The sequence below is a fragment of the Myotis myotis genome, unplaced genomic scaffold (assembly GCF_014108235.1).
Source record: "Myotis myotis isolate mMyoMyo1 unplaced genomic scaffold, mMyoMyo1.p scaffold_m19_p_11, whole genome shotgun sequence".
Classification (NCBI taxonomy): Eukaryota; Metazoa; Chordata; class Mammalia; order Chiroptera; family Vespertilionidae; genus Myotis; species Myotis myotis.
The window spans coordinates 64,191,654-64,207,561 of NW_023416315.1; positions in this window are offsets into that span (position 1 = coordinate 64,191,654).

Genomic DNA, 15,908 nt, shown 5'->3' on the forward strand with positions numbered 1-15,908 from the left:
CTCACCTGGAAATGCAGCCCATGCTCCTCATTTGGAGCTGCCTGGTTGCAGAAACCAGAATCGCTAGCCCTTTGAAGATCCCCGATCCTTTTGCATACCCACAGGCCTTTGCAAACCTCCAGACCAGTAAACTGCCCATTTGGCATAACTTTTGCCTACTTTCCCATGTTATCTCTGTCCTTACACCCAATATAAACAGCTGGCTTAAGGTGGGGGGCAGAGCAGATTTTTGTGGATGCCCTGCTGCTCTCCCGTACTGCTGGCACTATTGGAGTAAATACTCAGATATGATTTAACCATGTCTCTGCTTAATTGGCTCAAGTAGTGATGGGCAGCACCAACCCATTCATTGTCCAGTTATAATTTCATATTATTTTTATTTTTTTCATTTCAGAGAGGAAGGGAGAAGGAGAGAGAGAAACATCAATGCTGAGAGAAAATCATTGATCGGCTGCCTCCTGCACGTTCCCCACTGGGGATCGAGCCTGCAACCTGGGCATGTGCCCTTGGACTGGAATCGAACCCGGGACCCTTCAGTCCTCAGGCCAACACTCTACCCACTGAGCCAATCCAGCTAGGGCAGTTTCATATTATTTCAAATATGAAGTTGTTTATGATCATGACAAAAAAAGAGTTGTTTTTAGAAGTAAAGTTGTTTTGATGTAAGAATGAAGTACAGGAAGTCATGCCAGGATGTCAGCAATGCGTGGTGATAAACCACTCAGAGGCCCCTTGAAAAAGACCGGCCTGCCTACCAACGCTGGTGCTTTGTTTCCTAGCGATGTGCTCTAGCGACAGGGAATTTTCACTTTTGCTCTGGCAGCCGAAAATCAGCTCTGAGTTGGATGCTCTCTCTCGTTGTATAAAAGAATACACCTCTTAAATTTTTACTTTATTCCTTCACCTCCCCTTGCATGGAAAAACAGTATGATTGATCTGTCATTCGTTTGGGGTAGGTTATTTCATTATATGGCTTATTGAAGAAAACATATATGCTACTAGCTTATAAAATTATTACAATTCCCAGAGTAAACATGTGCTAAATAAATTGCTAGTAAAGACAAAAATCAGTCTCTGAGTATAACTTCTGCTGCCTCCCCATCCCCACTCACTTCATGTGACTACTACTTCCTCATCCTTCAACTCCTCACTGAGAAGTCAGAATGCCTCCCTGAGAAGGCATTGAGGAGATTGCCTTCCCTCAGGACAGGATAAGTTATCTTTCCTCCTATTTTTGGTCTATCAGAACACTTATCAGACTAATATAATTGTCTCTGCCCACTAAAATGTTATCAGATTGTCTGATTTATTGACTGTTGAATTCTCAGCACAATGCCTGCCACAGACAGCTGCTCAGTAAATATTTGTGAATAAATGCATGAGATAAAAATATTATATTCATTTTACTTATAAGGAGTTAGAGACTCGTATAGAATGTTTGTTGAAGGTCATAGAGCTAGTAAGTGGTAGAGTAAGGATTTGACACCAGTTCAAGTGACTAAAGTTCATGATCACTGTGCTTTTACAGGAGGAAAGAGACTATGATCATCCTTGGAAGTAGATTCTGTGCCTGGGCAGCATCAGACCAGAGGGGGTGAACTGAGTGTTGAGCAGGTGTGGAGGTGAGAAAGCCTCACCTTCTCTCAAGAAAGCTGATACAGGAACATTTGCTAGTTTGGAAGCATGGTGGGGATGGCATTTTTTGCTTCTCTCAATGGAAACGCCATCTACTTACTATAAGATGTCTCTAGATGGCCATGTCCCAGGACAGGGGTCAGGCATTTCATATCAAGGGTGCTCTGAACATATTTTTTTTTAAAGGAACTATGTGAATTTTATGTATACTGGCAAACTTTTCAAAATGTATTTAATTTGGTAATATTTACCAATGATTTATTTACAAGCTATTTACTCAAATAAATGAAGCTGCTTAAGAGAGAGAAAGAGATACTTTAAAATCTTTAAAGGTGATAGTCCTGTGTGATGGAGAACACAAGCACACGCAACTGAGAAATGCACAAGATTCATTTAAACAAATACCCTATTTCCTGTACTCCTTTGAGGTCCAGGGGTTCCCAAAGGTGTAGACGGAGTCGGCGAAGAAGGAATGACACGGAGACAGCGTTCAGTTGATCAGCAGCCTAGCCAGGATCTCCAGCCAAGTTCTGGTCAGGATCTCCAGTGAAGTTCTGGTCAGGATCTCCAGCAAAGTTCTGTCTAGGTTCTCTTGCCATGTTCTCTCACTAGGTTCTCCATCCAGGTTCTGTTGCCAGTTTCTGTCCAGGTTCTCCTGCCGTGTTCTGTCTAGATTCTCCAGCCAATTTCTGTAGCCAGGTTCTGTCTCTAGGTTCTTCAGCCATGTTCTCTCGCTAGGTTCTGTCTCCAGTTTCTGTCCAGGATCTTTTGCCATGTTCTCTCCAGAGAAGTTCTTCTGTCTCTAGGTTCTGTGTAGGTTCTGTGTCTAGGTTCTGTGTCCTGTTGTCTTGTTACATCTGTATCTATACCAGTTGATTCCAGCCCTATCAATCTCTATTCCAAAGGTTAGGGCGTTTCTTATCTCCATTCCAGGGAGTAAAGATTATGTAGCTTAAGCGTGATTGTTCGTAGTTAAAGTGATTAACTACTCGCCTGGCACTTAGTTAAGGGGTTTTATTCCCTCCCTAACTTCAGGGGAAAATCCCTACCTGCGAAAACAACCTTTCTCAGAGAGGTGACCTTGGTTAAAACACATAGTGCCAAGAAGGTGAGCAAACATATTAAGAACAGTATGCCATATATGCCAGGTCCCTTGAAACAGCAAGGATGGACCGGCTCCCGGCAGAGAGTAAGTGTAGGAAATATACCCCTGGCAGTAATAATGGTCAAAGTATACTGAGCACAAAACATATACACTAAACAGACTGAGCCAAATGCTTTTACTTGCACTAATAATTTAATCCTTAGAACAATTCTTTACAGGGAGAAGAGAGCCTATGATCCTCATAGTAGATGTAATGTCCTCTACAGAAGAGGACGTTAATGCTAAGAAAAGGTAAGCAACCAACTGTAAGTCAACAGCTAATCATGGGTGGAGTCAACATTTGAACCCAGAACTTTCTGACCATAGTCTAAACTGCTTCTAAGGTGGCCAAACTTGCCCCTCCCACCCCATCCTAGACCTGCATTAGTAGAATCCAGAGGCTTGGCAAAGAAAGAATTCTCAACTCTCCAGTAAGTTTCCTTTGGGGAAACAGGAGAAAACAACACTAGAGTGACTTCTGTCTCCATTCTCACGGGCCTATCTCTGACTTCAACCCATCCTCCATATTGTTAACCTGGCGTTCTTTCTGAAATGCAAATCTCAATCACATAGACTCCCTCCTTAATATTGTAGTGGCTTCCCTTCTGTGTTAGGATAAAGTTTCAGTTCCTTAGCATAGAACATGAGGCCTTCTATATCTGGCTCTGATGTACTTTCCTTCCCTCTCCTCCTTTCTTGTACTCCCCAAAATTCGTATGTTGAAAACCACACCCCTATTTTTGGAGACAGGGCCGTTATGGAGGGAATTAAGGTTAAATGAGGTCATAAATGCGGGGCCATAATCTGATAGGATTGGTGTTCTTATAAGAAGAGGAGGAGGGACCAAATATCTATCTACCTCTCTACACTTCACCTCTACCCCCCTCCCTTTTGCAGGTGCACAGAGGAAAGGCTATGTGAGAAAACAGCAAAAAGGTGGTGTCTGCAAGCCTTTAGAGACCTCACTGAAAACCAACCCTGGCACCTTGATCTTGGACTTGTAGCCTCCATAAGTTTCTGTTTTCTAGACCACCTAATCTGTGGTCTCTTGCTATGGCAGCCCAACCTGACTGACACAGAGTTTCACTGAATGTTTATAGAAGAGAAGGCTCACAAAGCTGTCTTGATCCGCCCTGTCCAAAAGCACTGTCTTCAGTGATGGAAATGTTCTATATGCTCTGTCAAACACAGTAGCCACCAGACACGTGGTTTAGTACAACCGGGGAACTGACTGTTTAAATTAATAGTTCAATTTTAATTAATTTAAATTAGGTTGAAATAACCACAAGAGGCTAGTGACTAATGTATTACATAGCACTGGTCTAGGTGATTAAACTTGAATCTTGCTATCATATCTGATACCATAATCTTCTATGTAGATTTTTAAATTAAGTTATTTCTATATGCTTTATGTAGTCCAAACTTGTTTAAAAGGCACGATAGCTAGCATAAGGCATTATTTTTTTAAATCTTAAGAAACAACAAAAAATTGTATAACATTAGAAGTGGAACTCAAATTCTGTTTAAAAAAACACCAACAATTTATCCTGTGCCTGTGACTTAGACATTATTTCTCAATTTTGTTCTTCACAGCAGAACAAAATTCATATTAACCTTAAGAAAGATAATGAGCCGAAACCGGTTTGGCTCAGTGGATAGAGCATCGGCCTGCGGACTGAAGGGTCCCAGGTTCGATTCCAGTCAAGGGCATGTACCTTGGTTGTGGGCACATCCCCAGTAGGAGATGTGCAGGAGGCAGCTGATCGATGTTTCTCTCTCATCGATGTTTCTAACTATCTCTCTCCCTTCCTCTCTGTAAAAAATCAATAATATATATATATATATATATATATATATATATATATATGAAAGATAATGAGCTCTTCCCAATTTGCTATATTTGTATAGTAAGTCAATGTAAGGATTTATTTATACAACAATGTGACTTGAGTAGTGGTTAAAAAACTTTTAGTTAATGGATCAGCTTTGTACCCTATGCTGTTGTCATGTAATAGCAAGACCAACCTTCATTTCATTCTCCTAAATGCCATTAATCAATGGCTCTGGCTTCTTAGTAGCCTTAGATAATTATATATTGATTTGCTCCTGCTACAGCTATTGGCTTTAACCACTGTCAAGTTTTGTCACCGTGGACCCTGCCTGTCATACTCAAGTCTCTAAAAAAAAGCCATAAGGAAGTCTCCAGCCAGAGGTACCACCTTTATTACAAGGTAGCATGTTGTTCTGAATCTCTATCTCCTCTTTGCAAACAGATGATCAAGCTAGGTAGGAACCTGAGGCTTCCTTTTTCTCTATCCCCAGAATCCTGAAGTCAGTGGCTAGCAAACTCAATTAGGAATGTATCAGCAAGTGATAGCAATCTAGATTCCCGTGAGATGAGCATATTTTTCTTTCACAGACCAAGAGGTTGGAGGTATTTGTTTAAAGGCTCAACCACCGCAGAGCAGACATCTCTGCAATTTTCTTGGTTTTTCCCTTGTAGTTGCAAAATAGTTGCTTCAGTTCTAGACATCTTTTTTTTTTTTTAATATATTTTATTGATTTTTTTACAGAGAGGAAGGGAGAGAGACAGAGAGTCAGAAACATCGATAGGAGAGAAACATCGATCAGCTGCCCCCTGCACACCTTCTACTGGGGATGTGCCCGCAACCAAGGCACATGCCCCCGACCTCCCAGTCCGCAGGCCGATGCTCTATCCACTGAGCCAAACCGGTTAGGGCAGTTCTAGACATCTTAAGAAGAAGAAGGAAGAAGAAGAGGCAAAAGACCAGTACAGGAAATTTCTGCCCATTCTTATCAGAAAAACAAAAACCTTCTTAGAAGTCCTGAGCACTGGGCCTCTTCTTTGCTTCTGATCTCATTCTGCCCTTCCTAGAACTTTGGCCTATTTCAAAGTCTCATTCCTTCTCTCAATGAAGAATCCTGTGCCCTCATTCTCTCCAGACTAAAACAAACAAACAAACAAACAAACAAACAAAAAAGCAGTGAGTCTATGTTTTATCTCTGCTGCCTCTGGTCTAGGGCCCCCATTACAATCTCTTCTCCTAAAGGCCCTGCCTCCATGGAATGGAGTTAACACAGGCTTCCTCCATGTCTCCACCTTCTCCTACCTGTGGAAAGGACCCTGTCAACTGGAGGACTGAATCTGGACTTATATTGCCCTGTGCTACTCATTGTGGTCCCAGCAGCTCTAGCCACACGAGAAAATTCACCTAAATACACCCAGAGTTCCCTGTCCCTGAGTTTTTGCTCTTCCAATTCCCTCTACTTAGAATGATCTTGAATTCAGTGCAGATACAGCTTTTCCTGTACAACCTTCTGATATACCTGTGATCAGAAATGATACCCCTGTGTCCCCAGGCCCCTTGGCTTATACCTTTCCAATGGTATGCAATACACTGTCCCTGTATCATAGTTATTTCTATAACAGTTGAACTGTCTGTGAGGTTTTTGGTAACAAGCTCCTATGAGTCTCATTAATTTTTGTGCTCTCTATATGCCTGATATTGCCTTGTACAGACTAAGCATTGAAGGAGTATATTTGGAATTAGATTGTAAGTATTCAGTCTGTTCGAATGAGATGACTTATTTACCTTCTCTTTCTTCCCCTATACCCATCACATATCATTTGAGTTTTCTGAAAATTGAAACTGAGAATATTGTTGGTGTCTAGGGTAGAAGTTGGGAATTATAGTGGGAATCATTATCATTGATAGATCCAGACATAGGATAGTTCATTGAAAAATGAATTTATTTAACTTCTACCAACAACTCTCTGTGTCTTCACCTCTTCTTGAATCCTGGAAACCACACATATTTAACATTAGCTTGCCCCTTGTATTAGATAGGGTAGGTCTGCTGCAGAAATAACAATTATTTAGTGTCTTAAATAATACAGAGTTTCTCTCTCACATAACAACCTGGGATGTGACTCTTCTCAAGTAATCATCCAAAGACCTAGGTTGGTGGCTGCTCTCCCATCCATTACAGAAATTCTAATAGAACAGCCTTCCTTTAAAATCAAGAGCTAAGGAAGGAGGATCATGTAATGATGCAGAAACATTCTGAGGAAGAGAAGAAAGACATTGAAATGGTCACATTGGACCTTCTCAATCTTCTACACTTCATAGCAGGACTCAGGAGACAGAAGACAGGGTGAGTCTCTAAGGAAGCAGTGACCCCACAATTGAAGATAAGGCACTTTCCGAGGTAGACAGGGTCCTGGAATAGCTGGGAGTTAAGGTCAAACTAAGGCTGGGATTCTGCAAGGTCCAGCCAGGACAGCCAGTGTCATTATCAGAGCTGAGGGGCCAGAGCAGTAAAGAGGAAACAAAACAAGAAGTCAGGATGTGGGTGAGCAGTGATGATGGGGAATGTACAGGCAAGGTGAGGAGTGGGGAGCTGCACTGTGTGGGGATGGAGGCACCAGCGTTAAATGACCAGAGCCCAGACAGACAGGTCATTTGCTGGGAGTGAAAGGGCAGGGGTGGAGTTAAGAGGCCAGGGTTTAGGTGGCAGTTTGAAGGGGCACCCGGTTCTCTCACAGTGGACTTCAGGATGGTCCATACATTTTTTTCTGGATCTCCTCCAGCTTAATTCATCCAAAGAAGAGCTCTTTCTTTCTTTCTTCCTTCCTTCCTTTCTTTTAATGTTTTTTATTGATTTCAGAGAGTAAGGGAGAGGGAGAGATAGAAACATCAATGATGAGAGAGAATTATGTTTGGCTGCCTCCTGCATGGCCACCTACTGGGGATCGAGCCTCCAACCAGGGCTTGTGCCCTGACCCGGAATAGAACCCTGACCTCCTAGTTCAGAGGTCCATGCTCAACCACTGAGCCACACTGGCTGGGCAAGAAGAGCTATTTCAAGCGGAAGAACACCTTATTTCTGCTACATCATATTAACACCACAGAGACATTTTAACGTCAGAAAATACCTCTTTTTCCTCTTCACTCCAAGTCTGTGTTTCATGTATTTGTGAGTGGCATAAATTCCAATAAGAAATGATCTTATGAAAAGGTCAGTCTAAAATTACACCACAACCTGTTGTTCAGTGGAGAGCAGTTAGCATAGTTTGCTCTCTTAAGAGTGCTTCAGAGAATAGGATGCTGCTTTATGCTGCAACTGAAACAGGCCAAACAGTCATCCAGTGATGTGATATTTACATCCTTTTTTTTTTCCAAAGAAAAGCTCTTTCCCAACACAGGGCCTTTGAGCTGTTTCCCTCTGCTTTCAGCTCTGTCCCTACAACAAGGAACAAAATGGACAACAAGGAGCAAAGATGGCCACAGAAATATCTCTCAACACACGTGTTCTTTTTGCAAAGTAACCTCAAAATTCCTCCATTAAGAGGTGGAATCTATGGGTGCTCTGCCTCTCAGGAGCACGCCAGCGCCTTTCCCTGCCCCCTCTGATTCCCCCCAGGCACATTACCCTTACCTTCCTCTCTCCTACGCTCCAAGTGCCCTTCTGCCTCCGTAACTTGTTGTAGCTGGCTCACTTCTACTACCTCTGTAACTTTTGAAATAACTTTCTCTTATAACTTGAAAAAAGGAAAAGAGGTGGAATCTATGTTCCCACCCTTTGAACCTACGTGGGCCTCTATAAGAGAATCCCAAAGTATAATCCCATACTTTGGGATCATAGCCATTTACATGCTAGTCTACTCCAAAGTGAGGTAGGAGAGTGAGGGAGGATCGAATGTTGGAATAGTCTCCTGGTCTCAAGGCTTAGAAGTTCTTAGTTGTAAAACAAGTGATAAAATAAAATAAAAAAAATCCTAAGGCCTTAGAAGAGTAAGACTCTTTTTCTTCAATCAGTCTAATCCAAGTAAATCATCTGGGACCCAGCCTCTATAGAAGAGGTGACCCACACGCACGCTGTTCTCCCTCCTCAGGTGTCCCCTCCTTTCTCATTATGAAAACCAAACAAACACGCACAAACGTGTCCACTCCCATCCTGTGTTTGTGACGAGGACAGGGTTCCGGTTTAAATGCACTAACAGCCTGCGTTTGACCCTACATCTGAGTTCACAGGACACTTCTCTTCACCACCTTACCCGTCGGAAGGGGAACTGGTGCCTCGGCGCCCTCCGCGCACTCGCAGCTGCCTTGTCTGTCCCAAGCCTGCGTCCCCTTTGCTCCCGTGAACCGGGCGCTGGCTCCCCTGCCCCTCACTCTGCTCAGGCTCCCAGGGGAGATGCCAGGAAGGGACGTTTAAATGTTAGGGCCGCGCAGAGCACTGAGCAGACTGCAGGGGGAGCCCGCGCGCAGGCTCCGCGGGCCGCCTTGCCCTGTCAAGCTCCAGGTGGCTGAGGTCAAGTAACTTGAACCAGCTTTCTTTCCAAACATCGCTGGGTTGAAACAATTAAATTGTACATTAAATTACAAGACACGTGAAGAAAACTAAGGAAAAGAATTCAAAGTATCAGGAGACTGAAGAGAAACCGGTATAGTGAGTGGAGACAGGGCTGCAGTGAATGGTCAACGCTGGGGGTGGGAGAAGAGAAGCAGGGTAAATACGTAGAGAAGTCCCCTAAACCAGTGATGGCGAACCTCTGACACGCGAACTCATTTTTCAGGTTGATTTTTCTTTGTTAAATGGCATTTAAATATATAAAATAAATATCAGAAATATAAGCCTTTGTTTTACTCTGGTTGCAAATATCAAAAAATTTCTATATGTGACACGGCACCAGAGTTAAGTTAGGGTTTTTCAAAATGCTGACACGCCGAGGTCAAAAGGTTCGCCATCACTGCCCTAAACTTTAGTGTTGTGTTGCCTTCCAGAAACAAAAGAGAAATGTAGAGCAGTCCAGAGTAGGCTAAAATCATTGATTTCAGGCAGTGGAGTCTTGAGAGAGGAAGAGTGGTTTTTTTAAAAAATACTTTTCGATTTTTATTGATTTCAGAGAGGAAGGGAGAGGGAGAGATAGAAACATCAGTGATGAGAGAGAATCATTGATGGGCTGCCTCCTGCATGCCGTTTACTGGGGATTGAGCTAGCAACCTGGGCATGTGCCCTTGACTGGAATCGAACCCAGGACCCTTCAGTCCACAGGCCGATGCTCTATCCACTGAACAAAACCGGCGAGGACTATAATGACCTATCTTTCCATAGCTTGCCGTCTGGGTAGTGTGGTGACTTCTGCTGGGCTGAGCAGGTGCTGCTTTGGGGGCTCTTGTGAGTGCAGTGAAGATAAATGGCTCTGGATTCCTGGGACGGAGGTAAGTCAGATCCTTACCCTTAGTGAGGGCGTTTTCCACCCCTTGCCTTTGCATCTTGTGGAGCAGTGGAAAGTTACCGAAGTTGGAGCACTGAGCCCTCCTATGTGAGACCTGCTACAGACTTGTTTTCAGTTATGGCTAAGTTAAATTAATACAGCCCCCTCTCGCTCTAACCTAGGCCAGGCCAAGACCACACAACCTTTAGAAAGCATACAAGCAAAGACCTTGGTTCATCAGTGATTTATTACTCCTCACCCCTCCCCTTTAAAAATTGCAAAATTTTGGTATATCTTTAAGGCAGCACAAAGATAGCCAGTCAACTATCTCTCAAGTAAGGTAACCCTAGGTCAGAGAAGGAATGTCATGTAAGAGGCTTCGTGAGCCTGGAGACCAAGAGGGTCAACTGAAGGAGCAGAGAAACAGGAAAGACACGAATGCGGAGTTAGGGCAGCAAGGGTGGGGCTGGAAATATCCTACAACAGAACTATTGAACTCATGCAATAAATAGTCATGTTACCTATCGGCACATGATAGTAGTAATAATAGTAACAACAACAATAATATTATACTTACATAGAATGCTCTTTACCTATATTAACTTATCTAATACAATAATCCTATCAGGGAGGGATGTGCTATTATAGTCCCATTTTATTCATTGGGAAAATTGAAGCACAGAAAGTTTTAAAATGTTAGCCTTTAAAGAAAAGTAAGCTCTAAGAGGGCTGGGCTTGTCTTTTCTACTCACTGCTGCTATCTCATTGCCTGGCACATAGAAAGTATGCATTCAATAATGATTTATTAAATTAATAGTTCAATGGCCCAAGATCATGCAGATGGCATGGCAAGGCTGGGATTAGAACTGGGGTTTGATGGCTCTGAAGGTCCCACTGTTAATCACTGAGTCATACTATCCTGGATACTATTACAGAAGATGAGCTTCATGTGTCTTTCAGCCTCAGTTACAGCTGCATGGTAAACCTTGCCCTCACTCTTAAAGCTGGCTATCTGAGGGAACACGTCTTAACTCCTTTTATGAGACCAGCATTACCCTAAAACCAAAAGAGATAAAGACATTACAAAAGAGGAAAACTGAATCAATATGTCTCATAGATGAAAAAAATCCTCAATAAAACATTAGCAAATTCAATCTAACAATGTATTAAAGGAATTATACACCATGACCAAGTGATTCTGTTCTAGGTAAGCAAAATTGGCTCATTATTTAAAAACCAATCAATGTAATCCACCACATCAACAAGCTTAAGAAGAAAAACATCATATCAATTGGTGTAGGGAAAGCATTGAACAAAATTCAATCCCCAGTCATGATAAAAAGTAATAAAAAAGGCCACCTCTCAGCAAACTAGGACTAGAGAGGCGCTTCCTCACTTTGATAAAGGACATCTACAAAGTCTACATCAGTTGCATAAAGGAGATAGAAAATGAGGGAAGTTATGCACGTGTGAGGTAGGGGCTATATGGGAAATCTGTACACTTTCCTTTCATGAACCTAAAACTGCTCTAAAAAAATAAAGTCTAGCCCAGCCAGTGTGGCTCAGCAGTTGAGCATCAACTTATGAACCAGGTCAGGTTCAATTCCCGGTCAGGGCACATGTCAGGGATGCAGCAGATCAGTGATTCTCTCTCATCATTCATGTTTCCATCTCTCTCTCCCTCTCCTTTCCTCTCCCTCTCCTTTCCTCCTCAGGTATATATGTATTTTCTTTCACCCATTTCACCCACCCTTCACCCTCCACCCCCGTCTCTGGCAACCACCTGTCTGTTCTGAATATCTCTGAACTTGGTAAAATCAATAAAAATATATTAAAAAATAAAATCTATGGGTATGGTGATTTTTTTTAGATACAATGACTAAGGTATGATTCATGAAAGAAATAGTTAATAAACTGGACTTCATTATAGTTAAAAACATCTGCTCTTTAAAAGACAACATCAAGAGAACTAGACAAGTCACATATATACAAAGAACTCTTAAAACTCAACAATAAGAAAGCAAACAACCTCATTTTAAAATGGATCAAAACCCTTAATAGACACCTCACCAAAGAAGATACACAAATGGCAAATAAGCATATGATACAATGCCCCACATCTTATGTCATCGGGGAAATGCAAATTAAAACTACACTCCTATTAGAATTTCTAAGACCTAAAACACTGACAACACCAAATGCTGGCAAGGAGGTGGAGCAACAAGAACTCTCATACATTGAGGGAATGCAAAATCAATAAAAATATATTTTTAAAAAATATTCTCGAACTATATGATCCAGCAATCATGCTTTTTGTTATTTACCCAAAGGAGTTGAAAACGTATATCCACACACAAAAAAACAAAAACAGGTACACGGATGTTTATAGCAGCTTTAGTCATAACTGCCAAAACGTGGAAGCCACCAAGGTATTCTTCAGTAGGTGAATAGGTAAACTGCGGAACATCTGGACAATGGAATATTATTCAGCACCAAAAAGAAATGAGCTATCAAGCCATGACAATATGTGGAGGAACATTAACTGTTTATTACTAAGCGAAGGAAGCCAGTCTGAAAAGGTTACACACTGTTTGATTTTATTATATGACATTCTGGAAAAGGCAAGACTATAGTGGTAGTAAAAAGATCAGTGCTGGGGCATGGGGGAAGGAGAAAGGTTGAATAGGTGAAGCACTGGGGATTTCTTAGAGTGGTGAAACTCTTTTTTTTAAAAAATATATTTTATTGATTTTCTACAGAGAGGAAAGGAGAGGGATAGAGTTAGAAACATCAATGAGAGAGAAACATTGATCAGCTGCCTCCTGCACACTCCCCACTGGGGATGTGCCCGCAACCAAGGCACATGCCCTTGACCGGAATTGAACCCGGGACCCTTGATTCTGCAGGCCGACGCTCCATCCACTGAGCCAAACTGGCCAGGGCGAGTGGTGAAACTCTTATGTATAATACTGTACTTGTGGAGACATAACATTATTAAGAGTGAATCTTAATGTATGCAAATTTTTAAAAATTATGTAGAGGTCAGGGGATCCTAAGATAAAATGCAGAATGTGACAAAACAATCTAACTGTATTACAAATGTATGAAACAAACCTCAGTGAAGGGCATGGGAGAAAAGGTGCTGATTTAAGTAACTTTGGAAATGAGTGGAGTCTGTAAGACTAAAGCTAAAATAAATTGTTCATAAGTATTGTACAAAATTTACAGATAAGCAAGGGGAAAAACTAGAATGATCCATGTAGTAATGGATTAGAACTAAAGACATCAGAATGAACTCTAGTTAAAATGATTAACATAGATAAAAAGGATTACATATAGAACTATTTATAGAGTTGTCTATATACATGGGTTAGAACACATATATTTCTTTGCTCTGTCAGCTGTGAGAACATAGAACCTCTGACACCCCAGTGGCAAGTACACCTAGCCCCAATTTTTAAAATATGTTTTTATTGATTTTTTAGAGAGAGAGGAAGAAGGGGGAGAGAGAAACATTGATTGGCTGCCTCCTGCATGTGCCCTACTGAGGATCAGGCCCACAATCCAGGCATGTGCCCTTACCAGGAACCAAACAGTGACGTCTTGGTGCATGGGCCGATGCTCAACCACGAAGCACACCGGCCGGTCTTGCCCAGATTTTTGGTTCTTGTACCGTTCTCCAACAAACGGTCCCAGGGCTCCTTTTGGAAAATGGAAAATGGCTAATTCTATGACTCAGGCAGGAAATATACAGGGTAAGCCTGAAACATGTAGAACCAGAAAGTAAGGAAGTTCACACACATAAAAAACCAAAGCACACAATAATCGGGGTATGCCACAGGGACACAGGAGACAACTGAAAGAGCTCCCAATCGCCAAAGCTGGGTCAATTTGAGCATAAAAAGAAATAAAGTAATATATTGGATTATAATCCAAATGATAAAACAGGTATCCATAAATCCATATTGATATAATAAATTATTGAATACATAAATAAAAGAGAAGGGAGAAATCCCCTGGGCAGAAGAAACCCAGGTGATTCTGTAGCTACTCTGCCCTTGAGCAGGTGAAACATGGCTCCCACCCCTTAAGTGTAGTTGTGCCTAATAAGGACTCTATTGTATGGGAAGCGGAAGGGGGAAGGGGGGGAGGGGGGCAGTAGCTTCAGTGGAGCAACCCAATAAGCACCACTTTAGAGATGATCAGGCTCAACACCAACAGAGATAAGCCATGCTGCCAGCGTGCACACTTCATGCACCTCACCTGTACCCTTTATTTGGTCTTCTTCCCCCAAACCCAGAAGCCCAGTCTAATCATGAGACAATCCCAATTGTCTACAAAATACCTGACTCCTCAAAATTGTCCAAGTTATCAACAAGGAGAGTCTGAGAAAGTGTCACAGCCAAGAGGAGCTTAAGAAGACATGATGACTACATGCCACCTGGTGCCCTGAATGGCATCCTGGGACAGAAAGAGGGCAGGAGGACGTTAGGGCAAAGCGGAGGAAATCTGAAAAGGTGTGCACTTTAGTTAATAGCAATACCAATATTGGTTTATTAACTACAACAGATGTACAATTCTACTGTCATATGTTAATAATAGGGGAACCTGGGTGGAGGGCGGATGAGAACTCTCCACTGTCTTTGAAATTTCTCTGTACATCTAAGACGGCCAGGGAAAATAAAGGTTATCAAAATAAAGTATGTTTTCAACATGGACTGCTGTCCGTTCCTCAGACCCTCCACCCCATGCAAAGGGAGGTAGGCGTCGGGAAAGCCTTGGGGAGCGCAGAGCTGGCAGTCCCCAGGAGAAAGATTGAACTTCAGGCTTCCCTTACTGGTTGGGTCTGAAAACGCCAGCTAGGACGCATCGCCGTCCTCACACTGGCAGGGCTGGTGCGCACGCAGACCCAAGGAGGCCCTCGCCACAGGTGGCTTACGGAGCCGCGTCTGACCGCCCTGGTCCGCTGTGCTCCGAGGCACGCAGTGCGCAGTGCCGGTCCTGGCGGCTGTGGGCTGGGCTCTGCCCACCCTGCCCTCCCCATCACCATGGGTTTCTTCTCCAGGTCTCCTTGGGCCCTCTGGCTCTGACCGCTGCCTTTCGCAGCTCTGCTGGGGGTTGTCCATGGGAGTGCAGCCTCACCACCCCACCAGCAAAGGGAAACACGGGGCAGGGTTGAGCTCAGAGGTGAGGGGCTCATGGGGAAAGAGAGGGGGAATGGGGAGCTTTTCCTGAGCTCCCAGTTCAAAGCCACAGATGGAAGGACTTGCTCTTTACTCCTTCCCTGGCACGTTCAGAGGGAGCTGGCAGCCAGCGTTATAGAAGCTGAGCCGAAAAGCGCAGCGATTTGCTGGTGTTAGACAGGGGCCGGGCTGGGAGAGTGGGCTGTCTGCATAAAGCAATGGGGGTGGGGGTTGCAACTTCAGCGCCAAGTTTAGAAATACCCAGGGGCACTGGAGACTCCCCATGTTTTTGTAGCAAGGAAACGAATATGACTTTAAACTGGGAGGCACGTGCTGCCGGAGACTGGTTTTGGAGACGGGCGTGGTGCGCTCTGGAAAGCAGAGCACGGGCGTGAGATGAGAGCTCTCTGGAGAGAGGGAGGCTGGGAGCTGGGGCACACAGCCTGCTAAGAGGCACCAGAGGAAGGGGTAGAAATAGCCTGAGACTTGTGTCACCTCCCCTAGTGAGTATCCAAAGTCCGAGGTGAGGTGTCAGACAAAGCCGGCAGGGTCCCCGCGCCGGCTGCGCCCTGCTCTCTCCAGCTTTACGCATTGGCTTGCCTTGTCTTCTGGCCCCAGGAGGAGGGCTGGGGAACTCCAGCCGCCTCTCCTGAGGGCACTTCTTTTCCCACAGCCAAGGGGCTTTATACTAGAGGCTCCCAAG